Raw genomic sequence first — 13,483 nt, 5'->3', positions numbered from 1 at the left:
AACCCATATGGCACTCTGGAATATAATCTAGTTGGTCACAAATATAGTATCATTTTTATATATTGTTGGATTTGATTTGCTTATATTTTGTTAAATATTTCTGTCTATATTCATGAGAGATAATAGTTATAATTTTCTTTTCCTATAGTGTCTTTGGCTATTATCAGGGTTATGCTAGCCTCATAAAGTAAATAGGGAAATGTTTCCTTTTTCTCTATTTTCTGAAAGAATTTATGTAAGTTGCTATTATTTCTTTTGGGTAGAATTCACCAGTGAGACCATCTCTGGAGTTTTCTTTGGGGAAAGTTTTTAATTCCTCTCCCATAGGTAAAGGATATAGGATTATTTGGATTTTCTGTTTTGTCTTATATCAGTGTCTAGGACACAAATTGTATTTCAAGTAAATTGTCAAATTTATTGTCATAAAGTTACTCATAATAATCTTGTATTGTCCTTTTTTTTTTAAAAGATTTTATTTATTCATAAGAGACAGAGAGAGAGGCAGAGGAAGAAGCAGGCTCCCCGCTGAGCAGGGAGCCCAATGCGGGACTCAATCCCAGGAGTCTGGGATCATGACCTGAGCCGAAGGCAGACACTTAATGACTGAGCCACCCAGGCACCCTTGTTCTTTTTTTTTTTTAATTTCATTTATCTAAGGGGGGGTGGTGGGCAGAGGGAGAAGGAGAAACAGATTCCCCACTGAGCAGGGAACTGACGCAGGGCTCAATCGTAGGACCCTGAGACCATGACCTGAGCTGAAGGTGGATGCTTAACCGGCTGAGCCACCCAGGCGCTCCCCTGTTCTTATCTTTATTATTGTTGTTGTTGTTTATCCCTACATATTGGCTTTATTTCCTCTTCTTTTTCTAGCTTTTTGCTTCGTTTATTAATTTATTTTATTTTATTTTTTTCAGATTTTATTTATTTATTTGATAGAGTGAGAGACAGCAAGAGCGGGAACACAGCAGGAGGAGTAGGAAAGGGAGAAGCAGGCTTCCTGCCGAGCAGGGATCCCAGTGTGGGACTCGATCCCAGGACTCTGGGATCATGAGCCAAAGGCAGACGCTTAATGACTGAGCCACCCAGGCACCCCTTATTTATTTATTTTAAAGATTTATTTATTCTAGAGTGAAAGAGAAGAAGGGAGAGTGTGGGAGGGGGAGGGGAAGAGGGAGAGGGAGAGAGAGAATCCCAGCAGACTCCCGCTGAGCACAGAGCCTTTCATGGGGCTCTATCTCATGACCTCAAGACCATGACCTGAGCTGAAATCAAGAGTCAGATGTTTAACTGACTGAGCCATCCAGGTGCCCTGCATTGTTTATTTTAAATCTTTCTTTAGCTGCATCCCACAACTGTTCAGATATGATTTTTTAAAAATTATTATTCATTTAAAGTTCAGTTGGGGGCTATTTTAGATCTTTTGCTGATGATTTATAATTTAATGCTTTTGTGGTCAGAAATATATCATATATGATTATAAACCTTTGAAAGTTATTTAAATTTGTTTTATGGCCCCATGTATGCTCTATTTTGGTGAGCATTCCCTGTGCACTTGAGAAAAGAGTATATTCTGCAGGTGTTAAGTATAATGTTCAATGAGTGTTAATTAGATTAAGTTGGTTGATAGAATTGTTTAAATCTTGGGCGCCTGGGTGGCTCAGTTGGTTAAGCGACTGCCTTCGGCTCAGGTCATGATCCTGGAGTCCCGGGATCGAGTCCCGCATCGGGCTCCCTGCTCCGCGGGAAGCCTGCTTCTCCCTTTCCCTCTCCCCCTGCTTGTGTTCCTTCTCTCACTGTCTCTATCTCTGTCAAATAAATAAATAAAATAGGGGGACGGGGGCGCCTGGGTGGCTCAGTCGGTTAAGCGACTGCCTTCGGCTCAGGTCATGATCCTGGAGTCCCGGGATCGAGTCCCGCATCGGGCTCCCTGCTCGGCGGGGAGTCTGCTTCTCCCTCTGACCCTCCTCCCTCTCATGCTCTCTGTCTCTCATTCTCTCTGTCTCAAATAAATAAATAAAATCTTTAAAAAAAAAAAAGAATTGTTTAAATCTTATATTCTCACTAATTTTTTGTCTACTTGTTCTATCAATTTCTGAGATAGGAGAGTTAACATCTGACAATAATTTTGGATTTGTCTATTTTTTCCTTTAATTCTGTTCGTTTTGGCTTCATGTATTTTGAAGCACTGTTAATAGGCACATACTCACTGAGGATTATGATTCCTTCTTAATAAAGTGACTCTTAGCATTATGAAATATTCTTTATCTCTGTTAGTATCATCTGATATTAATATCACACTCCAGTCTTCTTATGATTAGCGTCTATATATTATATATATGTAATGTCTTTTCTCATTCTTTTTTTTAAACTCATCTGTTTGTTAATGTTTAGAGCACAAATCTTTTTTTTTTTTTAAGATTTTATTTATTTATTTGAGAGAGAGAATGAGAGAGAGCACATGAGAGGGGGGAGGGTCAGAGGGAGAAGCAGACCCCCCGCCGAGCAGGGAGCCCGATGCGGGACTCGATCCCGGGACTCCAGGACCATGACCTGAGCCGAAGGCAGTCGCTTAACCGACTGAGCCACCCAGGCGCCCAAGTTTACTTTTTTAAATAAAATTACACATTTAGTTTAACTCTTCCATACAACACCCCGCAATGTAGTTCCTATCCCTCCTTTTTCCTCAAAGGTAAGAACAGCCTGAACTTATCACCCAAATGTGTGTGTATTTATATATAGAATCCATCATGTAAAGTATATCCAAAAATGATATTACTCCACACGTTATATAAAGGATATTCATTATGGATCCTCTGCAACTGATTTTTTCTTTTTTTAAGATTTTATTTGTTTTTTTTGTTTTGTTTTGTTTTAAAGATTTTATTTATTTATTTGAGAGAGAGAATGAGATAGAGAGAGAGCATGAGGGGGGGAGGGTCAGAGGGAGAAGCAGACTCCCCGCCGAGCAGGGAGCCCGATGCGGGACTCGATCCCGGGACTCCAGGATCATGACCTGAGCCGAAGGCAGTCGCTTAACCAGCTGAGCCACCCAGGCGCCCTAGAGCACAAATCTTTAGCACAGATCTTGCTTTCTTAGATCTTGCTTTCTTATTCAGTCTCACGACAGCAGTCTTTTTTTTTTTTTAAGATTTTTTTATTTATTCTTTTGAGACAGAGAGACAGAGAGAGAGAGAAGGCATGAGCAGGGGAGAGAGACAGAGGGAGAGGGAGAAGCAGATTCCCCGCTGAGCTGGAAGCCTGACACAGGGCTCAATCCCAGGACCCTGAGAACATGACCTGAGCCGAAGGAGGATGCTTAACCATCTAAGCCACCACAACAGCAGCCTTTAATTGGAGTGTTTAATCAATTTCCACTTAATGTAATTTCTAATATAGTTGAGTTTAAGTCTATCATCTTGTTATTTGGTTTCGATTTGTCTTATCAGACTTTGTTCCTTTTCTCCTCCTTCTTTTATAATAACTAGTATTCTGTAGCACAGTCTTAATCTTCTATTAACTTTTAACAAAACTGCTTGATTTTTATTTTTTCTGTTTGGTCTAGGAATTATTATTTGCATTCTTAACTTATAATTTTCTACAAATTAATATAATGTCATTTCATGTATACTGTAAGAATCTTATAAAGTGATATTTTCATATATTTTACTTCTGTGTATATTATAAGCCACATTTTTACGCAACTACTTTTAAGGAAATTATAAAATTAAGAAATAAAAATTTATATGTGTGTGTGTGCATATGTGTATATATTTATGTGTGTGTATATATGTATATATATGTTATATACATATGATGCTCTTTGCTCCTTTGTATATGCAATTTCCCTTCGGCCCAAAGGACTTCCTTCAACATTTCTTATAGTGCAAGTTTGCTAGTGGTTAATTATCTTAGCTTTTGTTTATCTAAATAAAGGCTTTATTTTGCCATCACTTTTTGAAGGAGATAGAATTCTCATTGGCAAGTTTGGTTTTTTTTCCCTCAATATTTTAAAGAGGTCATTCCATTGTCTTCTGGCTTTCATTGTTTCTCATGAGAAGTCAGCAATATTTTGATTTTTTTGTTCTTCCGTATCTGATTCTCCGGCTATTTTAAAGATTTTTCAGAGCTCCTGGCTGGCTCAGTTGGAAGAACATGTGACTCTTGATCTCAGGGTGGTGAGTTTGAACCCCACGCTGGGTGTAGAGATTACTAAAATAAATAAATAAATAAATAAATAAATAAATAAATAACTTAAAAAAAAGATTTTTCTATTTATCTTTGGCTTCAGCAATATGACTAGAACATGTCTGGGTACGATTTTGCTCGTATTTTTGCTTGAGATTCGTTTGCAAATCTGGGATCTGTGGGGTGATTTTTTTCATCAAATGTCAGGGAGAAAGTTGGTCATTGGGTCTTCAAATACTTTTTCTGATTCAATCTCTCTTTTCTTTCTTCTAGGACTCCAGTTATACCTTTGTATTGTCCCTCGGGTCCCTGGGATCTATTAATTTTTTTCAGTTTTTTTTTTTTTTTTTTACGTCCTGTGTTTCAAGTTTTCCGATATCTTCTTCTACAGTGTGTAATCTGCTCTTAAGTCAATTCTGTAAATTTTTATTTCAGATACCATAATTTTAGAATTTTCATTTGGTACCTTTTATAGTTTCCATTTCTATGCTGAGATTCTTCATCTGTTCACCTATTATGTCTAGTTTCTCCTTAAAGTTCTTACTATGTTTTGAAGTCCTTGTCTACCAATTCTAGTATCAGTGTTATCTCTGCATCTGTTCGTTTTGACTATTTTTTGCTCTTGGTTGTATTTTTCTGTTTCTTTGAATAGCTAGTGATTTTTTTTTTTTTTTTTTTTTTTTGCAGTATACTGGACATTGTGGATTTTACATTGTTGCAAGTGGATTTATTTGTCTTCCTTTAAAGAGTGTTGACTTTTGTTCTGTTAGGTGGTTAAATTAGTCACAGATTAGCTTGATCATTTGAGATTTGTTTTTAAAGTTTTGGGGGAGCGTATAGAGTAACTCTTAAGCTAGAACTGGAATAGCCAGTTCTAGTCAGAAGACTTTGCCCTTCTGAGATCTTAACTAAATGCCCAGTAAGTGCAGTGAGGTCTCTCCGTTCTGCCTTGTCAGATCTCGAATGTCTCCAAGCCCTATGCAATCTCTGGAATCATTGTTCAGCTCATATTTTCTTTCTTTTCCTTTTTCTTTTTTTTTTTTTGGTAATTCTCTGCCATGGCTCACAGACCTTTTTCTATGCAGGGGACAATTTAGTGTTCAGTGGAAGAGTCAAGGACATTTTTATGCATGTTTCTGGAGCTCTTTCTCTCTTTCTCTAAGCCTCTTTCTCTCTGGTACCTGATGCACCAATTTCAGTCACTAAACAACCCTGAATTCCAATCTTTACCCCATCAGCTCAGTGAGATCATTGTGCTTTGCCTCAGCTCTCCCTTCCTGCATCACAGTGCAGAAGGTGTTTCTAGGTAGAAAGCTGCAGGTGATTATGAAGCTGACATCCCGTGTTTTCCTTTTTTCAGGAATCACATTCCTTCTCTGATTATTGCCCAAAGTGTGAAAGCTTCTGCTTCAGTTTTATATTTGTTTAGAGCAGGAGGACTAGTCTGTTACTAATTACTCCATCATGGCTGAAGGTGGAAGTCTGTAGCACAACTGAGTGCTTCATATCCAGTTGTTCATTCCCCTCCATCTTAGATGGCTATAGTTTGACCTTTGAGAAATGAGATATCTCTGGAAAGGCACATGAATATATATAAATATATAAAAATTTAAAAAATACATATTTTTAATAGACACATAGCATGATCAAGGTGACATATGGAATTCAAAGTGTTGTTTACAAACTCTGGTTTAATGCTTTTCCTGTAAGTGTGACTGTGCAGCTTTGTGTATTTGTGTGTAAGGGAGTAAGAGTGAGAGAAAATGAATATTTAAAGGGGAAAAAGAGATCAAGTTAATAGAAAAGAAGGGAAGACATGCTGGAAGGGTCAAACTTCTATCCTTTAAAAAATTATATTCAGCATGAATTTAAAACTTAAAAAATTTTTAACTCTTCCTGTAATATTAGCTACATTTTTATGCTTTTCATGTGTCAGGCGTTATTTTAAGTGCTTCATATATTTTAATTTAATCTTCACAACAACCCTTTGTATTGTCCTCATTTTACAGATTAGGAAACTGACACATAGAAGGATGGTATAACTTGCCTAAGGTTATAATGTTAATAGGTTGGGGTTTGATTCCAGGTGGTGTGTATCCAAAACTCTACATTTTTAATCTCTACATTGCTTTCATATCAGAGAAGGATTTTGTCTCTCCCCTACTCCCTCCTTCATTCCCCTGTCCCCAGACTGAAAAACAATTCCATGTTAAGTTTTGGTGAGCTATAAACACCTCACTGGGCTTTCATGCTGGTGAGAGATGCTTGACAATGGAAGAGACAGGCATTTTTTCATACTGGACTCATAGCATCGTTCATTTCATCAGTATCACTTTCGATATTCACTTGACCTTCTAGTATGGGCAAAAGTTGATGAGTGACTCATGGAGATTTTCAGTGCCTATCTTCTTAGTCTGGACTGCTCAAGAAACCAGGTGACAATTGCAATGACCCATCTTTCCTGAGCTATAGGAAGTTGTTGCAAAAAAAAATCACTTCCCTAGATCATTAGTAATTCACATCAGGAGACTTTCAGACTAGTTCAGTTTCTAACCAGGGGGTGGTGAGATTGGGAGGGTGGGTAGGGATCCCTGATCCAGACGAGAGGCACTGTGTCTCTCTAGGATTTTGTTTCCACTTCTCTACCTGAGAGTTGATATCTCCCTGGGCTGAGTTCTTCCCGTGGTCTTTGAGATTTTTAGGAAGGAAGGAGATAGCAGATTGCAGGCTATTATTATGGCAAGATCATTTCTCTTTGGCCACCAAACAGTTGTTCCCTGAGTCATGAACCACTCTGTTCAGTGGCTGTCGAGCTAAACTGCCTTTGAAATTCAGAGGAGAAGGTCTGCGTGTGCCAAAAGCAAGCCCCTGAGTCACCTAGCACCCAGCAGGAAGACAGCAATGAATAAGGCTGAAAGTAGTGCCAGGATCCATGCCAAGCAGCTAGTGTGGACCTTCAAGTGCCCATTACACTGACATCTTTCCAGGTCATAAAATCTCATGTCCTCGCAGATAGGAGGGAGCATTGTCTATTCTCTCTGCTATTTGCGAGGTTCCTGATTAGTGAATCATCCCCCTAAATATCTTTTTACATGGATTGAGCCATGTACTAAGGAGATCATATTTTTGTCTAAGGAAACTGCATCAGACATTACAGTTTATAAACAAAATAGGTGGAGTTTGTATTTGGAAATATAATACCGTATTTACTAGGAAGACCTGAATTTGGAGAGATATGCCTGGGTCCATTTTAAAACCAGAAAACTACTATATCTTTTTTCTCTTGTCAACCACAGTTCTGCAAATATTCTCTATAATTGTTATTTTTCTTTTCTTTTTGGAAGGAGTCTCCTGGTGAAGGAAGAATCTAAAGAGCTGCCTAAAGTTCCAGGGAATTTTCCTCTAAAACAAAAAACATCAAGATAGCTTTGATTTTATTTATGTTCATTATTTTTCCCCATTAAAATCTGTGTCATCTTCAGAGATCCTGGGTTAATTTTTTTTTTTTTAATTTTCCCTGTGCTGATTGAAGAAAAGTCTCAAACCTTGATGCTGTTTTTGGTTTATTTCATAAGAATTTAAGATGGTGCTTGACAACTTATGCCTCCCGTAAAACCAAAAAATATTTTTTACACTGTGTATATCTTCCAACCGACATTTCACCAAACAAAAAAATTGAGCCACCTTGCATCATACATTTTTGGTTAAATATTTGAGAGCTATTGTTTTGAAAGTCACCCATAATAATAAGAACCAACTAAAAAAATGTCCTACTGAAGGGTCAGGTAAATTTTGGCTGTTTCTACACTTATACCCTATCTCTCTCTCTCTCTTTTAGTTCTTCCAGAAACAAAACAGAGTATCCCTCCTCTGGCAAATCGCTTGCAAAACTCCATGTAAGAAAATGCAGAACTTGAAATCATGAAACATCCCCATCAGTTTCTGAGGATTCCAGGATCAGAACTCAACCAGAATCTTTAGGATTTAGGGCTCAAGAGCCTAGAACATTAACTTCTGAAATGGAATGGTATTGGCTCCAAGGTTAAAAATAGAGGACCACGGCTTTATTGCTTGTGATTATGACATAGTCCCCACGAACATCAGTAAGGCTCAAACGTGCATTGAAGGCAGCTGAAGGGTAAATAAATTAAACTGAAGTGACTCAGAAAGCACATTGGGAGCAGAGATGTACAGCAGTAACAAGGGATTTTGTTCTTGAGAACAGCCCCACTCAGAACTCAAGGGAAAGAGCCTCCTTAGAAAGCTCAAAGAAGGGCGCCTGGGTGGCTCAGTTGGTTAAGCGACTGCCTTTGGCTCAGGTCATGATCCTGGAGTCCCAGGATCGAGTCCCGCATCTGGCTCCCTGCTCGGTGGGGAGCCTGTTTCTCCCTCTGACCCTCCCCTCTCTCATTCTCTCTGTCTCAAATAAATAAATAAAATCTTTAAAAAAAAAAAAAAAAGAAAGCTCAAAGAACCACAGTACCAAAATGAACTTCATTTATAAGCTTTCTCAACATAGAAAAGAATATATATATATATTTAAGGGGCTAGTATCTGTGTTTGCAAGTTCTGGGCACTTGCCATACATTTAAGCCAATGTACTTTTCCTTTTAAATGAACAGAATAGCCGGATCATGTGTCCTAAGAATGTCTGTTATAAGAGATAGACTAAAATACATTGATGTAAAGACCTTGAGACTTGCCTGAGTCTCACTGACCAGTTTGCTTCTTAGCGCAGCTTCCTGCTTGAGGCAATGAGCCACTACTGAAGCTCATCTTTGTAGAATATTTTCTTCTCAGTGATTTGCCTTTATGACTTAACCTTGCTGCATTTTCCTATACCAGGACAGGGCCCAGTTGTCCATTAACTTTCACGAAGGCATCTATGGAAGGTTTCGAAGTCCACTGGTTAAGAGGAAAAAGTGCTTTTGCGTTTGATCAGAATGTAGGCAGAAGGTAGTAAGGAACATTGCTGAGTCACACTTTAAAAGAGCTGCACTGCAAACAAAGCAAGAAGGCTTCATCACTGGCTTTGAAGTCAGCAAACCTGGGTCCTAGCCTTGTCCACATCAAGGGCACACCTCTCAATGTCTCTAAGCTTTGTTCGCCTTCTCTTTAAAGAGCAACATTTACTGAGCACTTACTATGTACCAACCTCTGTACTCAGAGCTTTTATTCCTTGCAACCCCACAACAATCCTATGGAGTAAGTATTATCATCCCCATTTTATAGGTAAGTAAACGAGGCTCAGAAAGGCCATGAAGCTTGCTCAAGGTTACACAGCTAGAAAATGAAGAGGACCACAATACAAATTTTCATCAGTCTCAGTTCAGGGTCTGAACTTATAATCACCCTGCAGGGGCTGTTACAACACCAAGATTAGCACCGTGAGGATGAAGAAATCATGTTTGTAAGAGCACCAAAGTCATATACACTTGGTATAATTGTTAGAAAGAAATCATTTAAGAAAAGAGAAACCTAAGAAATAGTTATGAAAAAGTATTTTCAAATGCCTATAAACCAGAGCTTATATGTTCTTTGTAAACCAACTTAGAATTTCCTGAATACGTAATTTTACTTAACAATGCCCCATCAAAATATTAAGTCTGATGTGTTCCATAAATCAGGTCTGATGTATGACCAGTCTGTATCAGTTTTTAGAAGGCTGGGCAACCCGTAAGATAAGGAGCAGCGGCTCTGGTCTATTTGTTACCTCTGAGCCAGGCTGCACTGGTCTGCTTATTTATTTAAGTTATGAAGACATTTGCACAGAAATTCAGCTCAAAAACCCCAGGAACAATAATGTAGGTTAACAATAATTGAGAAAGTGTTATTTGTCTGCTTGTAGGACATAAGAGGATCAGAGTCTATGAAATGGAGACTTAATGTTCCTTAAATCACCACCACAATAAAATATACACGATACAGAGTTATTTTTACTTATAAACAGAAATTTAAATGGACCCTTACAAACAGTAAATTTAGAAACACGGTCATCAGGGAGCCCCTGGGGGCTCAGTCGGTTAAGAGTCTGCCTTCAGCTCAGGTCATGATCCTGGGGTCCGGGAGTGGAGCCCCGCTCACCTGAGCCCTGCTCGCGGGGAGTCTGGTTCTCCCTCTCCCTCTGCCCCTCCCCCCTCCACTCACGCTCTGTCTCTCAATTTCTCTCTCTCAAATAAATACATAAGATCTAAAAAGAAAAAAAAGAAAGAGAAAAAAGAAACACAGTGAACAAAATGTTTTGTAGGTTTACAGTTAAAAACAACCCAAACGGGGGCGCCTGGGTGGCTCAGTCATTAAGCGTCTGCCTTCTGCTCAGGTCATGATCTCAGGGTCCTGGGATCAAGCCCCGCATCGGGCTCCCTGCTCAGCAGGAAGCCTGCTTCTCCCTCTCCCACTCCCCCTGCTTGTGTTCCCTCTCTTGCTGTCTCTCTCTCTCTGTCAAATAAATAAATAAATAAAATCTTAAAAAAAAAAAGACACAAACAACAAACAACAAAACCAAAACCCAAGGATTTTCAAAAGATTTTTTTCAAGTTTCCTACGATCCTTCTCAGAAATGTATAAAACTCAACTGTTGGGACCACAAAGCCAAAACATACTTTCCCCCTCTACTGGATCTGTAGGTTCCTCAGAAGGGCAAAACCTTCTGTGAGCACTCTGCTTTTGCATATGGACCCATCTTCCATAGTTAGAACTTTGTTGACAGGTTGGTGTGTGAGGTAGAAGAGAAGGCTGCCATCTTTTCCTTCTTTCTGTTGGCTCTATCAACAAGAACTCTTCCTTCAGTCATCAGCAGGAAGGCCACGGCTACATGGGCAAAGGGTTGAGTTTCTTGTGCAAACAGCTTGCCTTGCTCCAGTTCCTATAGTACGGATGGAATTGATTGAACTGATTCAATCAAATATGAATATATAATAATAGGTAGATCAAGAGTCAAGAGACTGTAGTCAAGAGTGGGTCTCAAAATGAAAACGTAAGTCCATACCCTGGTTACCAGATTTTGTACCCTTTGGGGAGCCTGAGGACCGAAGACTTAGAATTCATTGTTATATCCCTTATAAAGAAATATTTTGCAAATTCTTTTTTTTTTAAGGTTTATTTATCTATTTGAGAGAGTGAGAATGAGAGAGAGTACATGAGAGGGGGGAGAGTCAGAGGGAGAAGCAGGCTCCTCGCTGAGCAGGGAGCCCGATGCGGGACTCGATCTCGGGACTCCAGGATCATGACCTGAGCCAAAGGCAGTCGCTTAACCAACTGAGCCAACCAGGCGCCCCTATTTTGCAAATTCTTGATAGTGACAGTAATTCCTCAACTAGAAAGGGGGTTATTTTAGCTGACAATTGTCTTTTTCCCCTGAATTATGAGACTATTGAGAGAAAAAGTCTTTTGGAGTTATAAATTTGCATCACATTTAGTACATGTTTAATACTTTTTTTTATTGAAAAGAATAACATTTTCTGAAATTGGGGCTGCACTAGAAAATCCATAGTGAATGATCCCCATACTTATGGGTTATCTTAGCTGATCTCCATCCGCTGAGTTGTAAAGGCTTCCCTTCTGAAAACCAAGGCTTCCCCTGGCTGAAGTTAGTTGAGTCATAGAACCAGTTACGTAGCTTGTGCTCCAGTCTGCCCAAAAATAAGAAAGGGTTTGCACTCTAAACAATTTAAAGTGACTTTATGAAGTTGTATGGGCTCTGCCCTTGAAAAGGGTGAACTGGAGATGGATTATTATAGGAAGGGAGATGCAGCATGAGGTAGCTGAATACACAGCACAACATTTGGGGGATAGGAGTTTTACTCTTTTACTGTTTTTTTTTTTAAATATTTTATTTATTTATTTGAGACAGAGAGAATGAGAGACAGAGAGCATGAGAGGGAGGAGGGTCAGAGGGAGAAGCAGACTCCCTGCCGAGCAGGGAGCCCGATGTGGGACTCGATCCAGGGACTCCAGGATCATGACCTGAGCCGAAGGCAGTCGCTTAACCAACTGAGCCACCCAGGTGCCCTACTCTTTTACTGTTTTAATCCCTAATAAACCCTGATGACTTCTCAGAGTCTCATGGCCCCCAACTACTAAGTAATAGCTTTTATTATCTGAAGTTGGAGGATCACTTTCATTGTATCAGGCAGATCATTGAGAATTACTTTTAGAATAAGTAGAAGAGGGGTGCCTGGGTGGCTCAGTCATTAAGCATCTGCCTTTGGCTCAGGTCATGGTCCCAGGGTCCGGGGATGGAGCCCCACATTGGACTCCCTGCTCAGCGGGGAGCCTGCTTCTCCGTCTCCCACTCTCCTTGCTTGTGTTCCCTCTCTTGCTGTCTCTCTCTGTCAAATAAATAAAATCTTTCTCTAAAAAAAGAATAAATAGAAGAGGATACGTGATAAAGAAGGTGACCGGATTTTATAAAGAAATGAATTGCAACTAACTGTTGGAATTTGCCATGTTCTTGAAATGTGATATTGCAAACTTACTAGCCCAGCCTCCTTTCTCCTTAATTGTACTAATTTTTTTGTTTTTTAATGTTTTTAAAAGATTTTATTTCTTTATTTGCAGAAAGAGAGAGAGAAAGGGAGAGAGAGAGGGAGTGAGAACAAGCAGGGGGAGTGGCAGGCAGAGGGAGAAGCAGGCTTCCCTGCTGAGCAAGGAGCCTGATGTGGGACTCAATCCCAGGACCCTGGGACCATGACCTGAGCCTAAGGCACACGCTTAACCGACTGAGCCACCCAGGCGTCCCAACTGTACTAGTTTTGCACTTCGAGAAATAAAGAGGGCATGAATAAGGAATCATCATCATATGAGAAATGAAGACGTCAATCCCTTTAGGGAAAATTTTTTGTGGGGGAAGGCTGTTGAGAATTTATCTAGGTGTACCCAAACCAAAATGGCTCAAGATAGGACCATTTTCAGAAGGCAGTCTCATGAATTTTAACATCGGGTTGGGGTCTAACAGTTCTACGACATTTATGATCAATACTTTTTTGTTTTGAATTTTTTTTTTGGTTTTTTGATTAGCTCAACTTGATTAATTGTGAACAGGTCCCATTTGTGATGCCAAAAAGTGTATTTCCCAGCAGCCATTTTGTGGGTCTCAGCAATAACAACAAGGAAAAATAATGTTACTTGAGTAATGCTTTAAGCTCAATTAATAAAATTCAAAAAGGTGTATGGTTTTTGGATTTGTGGCTAAAGATTTTCTTTCCAGATTTTAATCTGAAGGGACAGTAATTTATTTAAAATGTCTGAAAATGAAGGATTCCATGCAAGGTCTTGCTTTATCAAAATAGCCATAGCA

General features: G+C 39.3%; 1 long non-coding RNA gene across 1 annotated transcript in view; it reads left to right on the top strand.

The window, feature by feature from the left end:
- The window catches only part of LOC135362324 (uncharacterized), a 42,409-nt gene extending 38,855 nt beyond the window's left edge, over window positions 1-3,554 (top strand). Inside the window, exon 3 of the long non-coding RNA XR_010406890.1 lies at window positions 3,176-3,554. This is a non-coding gene — a long non-coding RNA (uncharacterized LOC135362324). The remainder of the gene's footprint in view (window positions 1-3,175) is intronic.
- Window positions 3,555-13,483: the final 9,929 nt, after the last annotated feature.

This window comes from Mirounga angustirostris, unplaced genomic scaffold, assembly GCF_029215605.1.
Source record: "Mirounga angustirostris isolate CCGP_5_RB_7025 unplaced genomic scaffold, mMirAng1.0.hap1 SCAF_13, whole genome shotgun sequence".
NCBI classification, from domain to species: Eukaryota; Metazoa; Chordata; class Mammalia; order Carnivora; family Phocidae; genus Mirounga; species Mirounga angustirostris.
The sequence above is the reverse complement of the archived record's forward strand: the minus strand, read 5'-3'. Positions and strand labels throughout refer to the sequence as shown.